The following is a 7,781-nucleotide window of genomic DNA, read 5'->3' on the forward strand; positions in this document are numbered from 1 at the left end:
CTTGGAAGACCACTATAAGGTCTCCTTGGAGTCTTCTCATCTCCAGGCTGAACAACCCCAACTTTCTCGGCCTGTTGTCAAAGCAGAGGTGCTCCAGCCCTCTGATCGTCTTCACGGTCCTCCTCTGGACCTGTTCCAACTCCTTGTCTCTCCTGTGCTGAGGACTCCAGAGCTGGAGGCAGTAATCCAGGTGGGGTCTCAGCACAGTGGAGTTGGAGGGTAGAATCACCTCCCTTAGCCTGCTAATTGTGCTCGTTCCTCCACTCAGATGTTCCCGAAGGCGAATGGCTGTCACAATTCAGCTGCCTTAAACTGCAAGAATCACAAACTTCCAGCTCTGGAGAATAAAAATGCAAGAAAGAGTTAAAATTCCAAGGAGTTCTAAATTAGATAGAAATGTAGTTTCTCCCAGGCTTGGGACATGATAACTCTGGAAATGGAACATATTTATAAAAGAGTGATATTTGATTTATGAGTCATAATGTGCTCTCTTCTAGCTAATGGAATGACACAGACTATGCAAAAGAAGATGAATTTGTGTAACGTTTGATATCCAACAACACTTGCCAAGAGGAGATTTGTTCATTGCAAGGTATTTATTTTAATAAAGCCATCTAGATGTTCTGCATATGAATAACATTATCTCACCTGTTACATCAAGAAGTCTCCTGCTGTGCTGGCCATGAGGACTCTTTGGATAGTCTAGTCGCATAGTGGCCACTAGACTGTTTTGTGACATTGGGTATTGTAGCCTGCTTAGCTCTTTTTCAGTACATCCCTGTAATTAGTTTAAAGCTAAGTGTGACCTGAAATTGGTATAATGTCTATAACACTTATAATTTTAAAAACACTTGCCAATTGTTGCATTGAATGAGCTACACAATTTGGCATGAATATTTTAACGTAATTAAATTGGAGAATATGGAAGTACCTACAGTAAATGGAATGAAAAGAAAAAGGTCTGTCAAATGAGCAAAACAGGCTAGGGCCTTTGGAAAGAAGGGGTGAAAGTTCAAGGGATGGGCATATGTTTACAAAGTAGTGGTTTAAGACACTTCTTGAAGGCAATCTGGAAAACATCCCTTCTGTGAGAGGCATTTAACTATTTGCTTTAATTTCTAGTCGTCTTTTTGGGCAGATGTTCTTTTTTTTTTCATGTGAGGCAGCTAGTATTTCATGCACGATTCCATCATGGTTTCTTCCTCATTGGGAAAAGTTAATTCTCGTTGCCTGTAATTCTCTCCAACATGAGATTTTTTTCCTTCTGCCCTTTCCTGAGACTACAGAGTTTCTCATTCTGAACTAACTCCTTCAACCTGTTATTCCTGCCTGTTTTCTTCCGTGTTATCCCTTCTCCAGATAGCATCACATGAGAGACAGAAAAAAGTCAGGAAATGATGAAGAAATAAAAGCTTTAGGAACTCAAGAGAGTTTGTGGGAATGTGGGTGTTTTGTTTTGATTTGTTTTTTTTTTTTCAAATGACCAAAAATTGTAGATGCAAGTGTCATACAGAATGGAGAAAGACAACTGTGGGAATCTGATCCGAAACATCTATAATTCCCTGGGCTTTGTGCCAGCATGCACATACACAGAAGAAATTATTCACTGGATGTAGTGTCAGAAAATACCCTGGGGAACAGTAGGGTTCCTGCTTAAGGGATGCTGTGGCTGTAGCTCAGTCACATACGCTTAAAATGTGAAGCAAAGGCACAAGTAGAAAGCGCTTTCCTCCTGTGAGGACATACTGAGGCCAGCTATTTGAGTGAATAGAATTTATGATGGCACCCTGTCTTCCCAGTACAGACCTGATTTAGGACAGCATTTGTGGGCTATCAATATAAGATGTCTGTATATTAAGCTATTTGGTCACTCACAAAGAATTGTAATAATGTAATGATAAGGAATTAATTAGTGCTTTCCTGTCCCAAAAAAAGACATAACCTGAGGTTTTGGAGACTTTTGTGATTTAAGGGCTTTTTTTTTTTTCTTTATAACACAATTAAAGAAATACAATATCACATCAGTTGTGTTCTTGTGACAGCAAACATTGTATTACAGTTCAGTAAATGCAACTCAACACAGAAATGCCCTTACAGTTATTGAAAGGAGGTCAGAAAAAAACAAGATACATGACCAAGAGACACAGTCAAGCCTGGACTGACAATCCAGGCACAATCAGTATCTGGATTCTTTTAAATTTAAGTAGACTTCCAGAACAGCAGCAAAAGAAATGTGTGTATAGGAATTTATATGCTTGTGTAAATGTCTACAGAGAGACAGAAAAACAGAGATTATGAACAGTGAGGAGCTGCAACATAAATTATATGATTTGATGTTGAGGAGTTGCTACAAAATGAAGCCCAGCTGAAGACAGGAAATTTTGCTTTACTAGAAATTAGATTCTCCTGCCCAAAGTTTAAAGATCTAAAAGGCATCTAATACATGCTTGCTTGTCTACTCCTCCAGTCAGTGGGGAGAGAAGATACCTCTGGAGGATAACGCATCTCTTTCTGTCACTTATGAAGTGAAACACTGTCCAGACCTGACTAGCTATTAACTACACAGGCAGCTTAACAATTTGCCTGGACTGGAAATGTTAAGATGAATCACACGTGGAGTGGTGGGCTGTGTTAAAGGTACTGTTAGCAGAGAAACGACCTGAAAGAGAATGACTCTGAATCCCAGAGACTCCGTGGAGTTTGCTGGGTAATTATTGTTTATCCATTGATTATTTTTTTTTCTGAGACAAATTTGGATGGAAGTTTGTGAGTACTTTTTTTTTTTACATTATTCCCTCTTTCTTATTTAGATGTGCAGCCTCTTAATAGAGCTAACTATTGGTAATTGAATCAGAGACACTATTGGATCTCTCAACTTTCATTTCAGTTATAATCTTTAACGGTTTTTGGAATTTCATAAGTTACTTATGCAAAAAAATCTTTTCTGACATTCCACTTATGGTTGTCTGTGGGCAGATTCAAGTAACAGAATGAAGCAATCTCTAAAGTAGTCAGTGATTCAATTACATGAAATTTTTTGGGATGCTCACATCCAGATTAGTGATCAGTGTTCAAACATGGGTTGTTATTTGTAATTGGTAAGCTAATTCACAAAATTATAATTTTGTGCTTGGACTATGTGAATTTAAAAGCTTTTGTGGTCTTACTATCCATATTAACAGTTTTAAAGCATGTTTCTGGAGCAACAGGTCACTTTGAAATTAACTTTTTATGAAAATTAGTGCTGGGAAAATATGTTCTCAGTGATCTACCTAGAAAACAAATGAGGAGAGTACATGAACATGATTTTTTTTTATTTTTTAATTAAAATTTATATCTGTATTCAGATAATACTTTCTGGAGAATAGGTCTGTAGTCCATGAAGCTTACCAATGATGGTATGATCGTTGTGATATCTAACTGAGTATGTTAATTGTGTTATCTAACTGAGATTTTGTAATGAACACCTGTATACATTTCCTTCTATACTTCTAAGAAAAGAATTGCCATGGAAATCTTCCCATGGCAGATACATACCAAATCACACCAAACCTTCGCTCTCAGGATGGAGAAAGTACAGTTGTAGAATCCAGTTAAAAATGTAACTGTTAACAGTTATCATCTGAGTTTAGTCAAAAGCATGAGATTATAGCCCTGAGCTCATAAAAAGCCAACGGAGACCATAGGGATCCCAGAAATTATCACTGAGAAAAAAAAAAAAAAGAACCAAACAAATATGAAATGTCCTTTTTTCCCTTTCCTTCTCCTGCTCCAAAATTTTGATTTAATGAGAAGAATATGCCATAAAAAGAATTATTCATAAAACAGAATTCTATGGCAAGAATGCAACATTTAAGATTTAAAAAAAGGCCCATTTAAATAACACACATTAGTAACTCGTTTTAATGAAATCTGTTCAAGAGCTTTACTACTGCTACTCAATGCTTCAGTATGTCAGATAGAAAAATATGAAAAAATCTTTTGCTGCTATGAAAATGACCTGAGAAATAGTCCTATGTTTCTGTGTTTAAAATAGTGATATATTCAGTATTTCAAAAATCTGCTTTAAGCTACAAAAATGACTTTCATATTGAAAACAGAACCCTATCTCCCTTGCCAAAACATTTCAGAACAGCGTACAGCTGGTTCAGTCACTATTGTAATCATAATCACTCTTCCATTTGTGTACGAGGTTTGTAAATGAAGTGAAAAATTATAGGGATCCTTGGATGTAAATTGTAGGAAAACTATCATTTTCAGCAAATGTTTATTTGGCATATTTATCTGAAACATTTTTAAAGGCTATTTGACAAATACTTGCAGGGACACTTTTATCTCTGCTACAATATAGTCAAAATCAACGGGCAGTTTCTGTTGGTGGTCTGAACTGGTACAAACTTTTTAAGTTTACTGTACAGATTGATGCTATCTGAAGACAAACTGGCAACCTTAGCCCCTTAGCCCTGAGCCTTAATACTGAATTATTTTAGCAAAGTACTATATAAACCCAAAAAAGCCTCTTGCAAAATTCTACATTGAGATTTCCAAAGTAAAATAATCAGCCATTTTTTCCCTTTTGAGCCTATGCCCATCAAGATTATTACAGTTTTCAAAAAGATGAAGTCAGTAACACCAGTTACACTGACAGTTTGCTAAGAGAAGACTCCAGGAAGTTACATATTAGCAACAAGCTTTGGCAGCATTGTGGAATAAATAAGGAACAAACAGATGACAATATTTTCCAGAATAATAACCCCTAGGTCATGTATCTGACGAATTTTGCAATACTTTTTCAAAATAGCTGATGACTTTTTAAACATTTTTCCAGCTTTGGAAATGATCTGATGGTGTGATGAATAAATTATTCAGCAAATATTTCTTTTATTATTCATCTAGGTGTAGCAAGCTCCTTTACCTGCCTCTAAAGCTTCTTCTCTGAGATGAATAATGACGAAAGAAAAAAGCAAACCACTCAAGATTGAAAAAGAATTTGTCTGGTGGTTAGAATATGAGCAAAAAAACTCTGGACAAACGTTTCACACTTGCAGCCCTGAGTTCAAAATCCACTACCAGTGTTCCCGTGAGGTACCTCAGTTCACACTCTGTTGCTTTCTCTGGGTGGCTAACGAAAAAAGCAATTTATCTTCAGACATGATTTTCCTCCCCCGCTCCTTTCTGAATCTTTATTACTGTTCAGTCTCCACAGTATATCAACAAGATGTGCCAAGCAGGGAAATATTAAAGGAGTAGAAGAAATTGTTTCATGCAAGACACAGTTTCTGCATTTTTTTCCAATGAAATACTTCAAGTTGTGTGTGGAGGTAGCAATGTGATGAGAATGGGGCAGAATTCAGTCTGGAAAATATCCACTTCTGCACTGTCCGTCCTGCTAATGATTAACGAAGTGAATGTGTCGTAGCCTCTGCATGGCTCAATTACAGATGATAGTGGAAGTACTAAATAGAGGGGAAAAATTCAACAAGAACTTGCTTATTTCAAATATTTTGCTAACCTTCATTTTGGATAAGTGCTGACACTAGTGCTAGGGCAGCCAGCGCTGCTGAGGGCTGGGGAGCACTTCCCTCCTGTACCATTTGCAGAACCTCTTGCAGTGGTACGGCTCTGATGAAAGACTGGCACTTTCACTGTGCCTGTTTATATGGTTGTTGCACTACTGGTGTTGAAGGATACTTGGCTTTCTTACCTGCCTGTACTGTCTTACAGTCAGCTGTGCAACACTGATGGGGCTGATGAGTGGTTATGTTTCATGTGATACTTTGGGTGAGAGAATTTGAGAAACTGTTGCCATTCAGCGGGCTAAGGGATGCAACTTAATACACTACTATTGAAAATGCCACCTGAACGCAACCCTAATCGGTGATTACAAGGCCAAGTGCAAGGTCCTGCATGTGTGTTGGGGCAATCCCATGCACAAATACGGGCCGGGCAAATAATGGCTTGAGAGCAGCTCTGAGGAGAAAGACTTGAGGGTGTTGATGGATGAGAAGCTCAACATGAGCCAGCAATGTGCTCACAGCCCAGAAAGCCCCCCACATCCTGGGCTGCATCACAAGAAGTGTGGCCAGCAGGTTGAGGGAGGTGATTCTGCCCCACTACTCTGCTCTCATGAGACCCCACGTGGAGTATTGTGACCAGCTCTGGAGCCCTCAGCACAAGAAGGACATGAACCTGTTGGAGCAGGTCCAGATGATGGCCACAAAGATGATCAGAGGGATGGAGCACCGTTCCTCTGAGGACAGGCTGAGAGAGTTGGGTTTGTCCAGGCTGGAGAAGACAAGGCTCGAGGCAGACCTTAGAGCAGCTTTGCAGTACCAAAAGGGTGCCTACAAGAAAGCTGGAAAGGGACTTTTTACAGAGGCATGTAGTGGTAGGACAAGGGTTAATGGCTTCAAACTGGAAGAGGGTGGATTTACATTAGAGATCAGGAAAAAAAAATTCACTATGAGGGTGGTGAAACACTGGGACGGGTTGTCCAGGGAAGTTGTGGATGCCCCACCCCTGGAGGTGTTCAAGGCCAGGCTGGATGGGGCTTTGAGCAACCTGTTCTAGTGGGAGGTGTCCCTGCCCATGGCAGGGGGGTTGGAACTTGATGATCTGCAGTGGTCCCTTCCAACCTAAACCATTCTGTGATTCTATGATTCATTTCTTCTTTCCACTGCACTTGAGCAAGACAGATTAAATCCTTTTCCCATAGTTTAGTGGAGATGGTGACTAGGATCAAGATCTATGATTAAGAGATACGGAAGTCTAGAAAAAAATCCATAATTTGGAGGAAGTGGGGAAGAAAAGTCAGGACTCCATTTTTCAAGGCCTGCTGCAGTCAGCCTTTTGAAAGGCCATTATTTAATTTTTTTTTCTTTCATGCTAATAACAATGTATTTAGTGTAGCAAGTAATCTGGGAGGTAAGACTTCCCAGAGCATTGCATTGCTAATTCCAGTAAATTGTACCCTCATTATATGCAATACTATGTATAAAACTTCCTAATTACTCTTGTTCCCCTTTAGCACTCACGTGGTGTGGCTGATACTTTTACGGGGTCACTGTAAATGTAAGCCAGAGTGACAAGTGGACTCCTGGCAACTAATGTCACATACGGCGATGTCTTTGCAGGAATTGCAGTAAGATGAGTCAGTTTAAAGAATATGGAGAAATAATTTACTTGTTAAATCTTTCCTTAATGTCCCCCAGATGGCTGATTGACAGTGCTTTATTTAGATTATTTAGCATGTATTTCATTTTCATTGGGACCACAAAGATGATAAGAGATGATAAGAGAGCATCTCTCTTATGAGGAAAGGCTGAGAGACGTTGATCTTTTTAGTCTGGAGAAGAGAAGGCTGAGGGGGCATCTGATCGATGCCTACAAATACTCAAAGGGTGGGTGTCAAGAGGAAGGGGCTGGTCTTTTTTCAGTGGTGCCCAGTGACAGGACAAGAGGAAATGGGCACAAACTTGTACATAAGAAGTTCCATCTAAACATGAGGAGGAACTTCTTTCCTTTGAGGGTGGCAGAGCCCTGGAACAGGCTGCCCAGAGAGGTGGTGGAGTCTCCTTCTCTGGAGATGTTCAAAACCCGCCTGGACACGTCCCTGTGCAACCTGCTCTAGGTGGACCTGCTTTGGCAGGGGGGTTGGATTAGATGATCTCCAGAGGTCCCTTCCAACCCCATATCATTCTGTGATTCATTCTGTGGTTCGTAACGCGCGCTTATTTTGAGCTGTTTAAAAGCTGAACGGGAGAAGGAAGGCCTCGGTTCCT

The sequence above is a fragment of the Numenius arquata genome, chromosome Z (assembly GCF_964106895.1).
Source record: "Numenius arquata chromosome Z, bNumArq3.hap1.1, whole genome shotgun sequence".
NCBI classification, from domain to species: Eukaryota; Metazoa; Chordata; class Aves; order Charadriiformes; family Scolopacidae; genus Numenius; species Numenius arquata.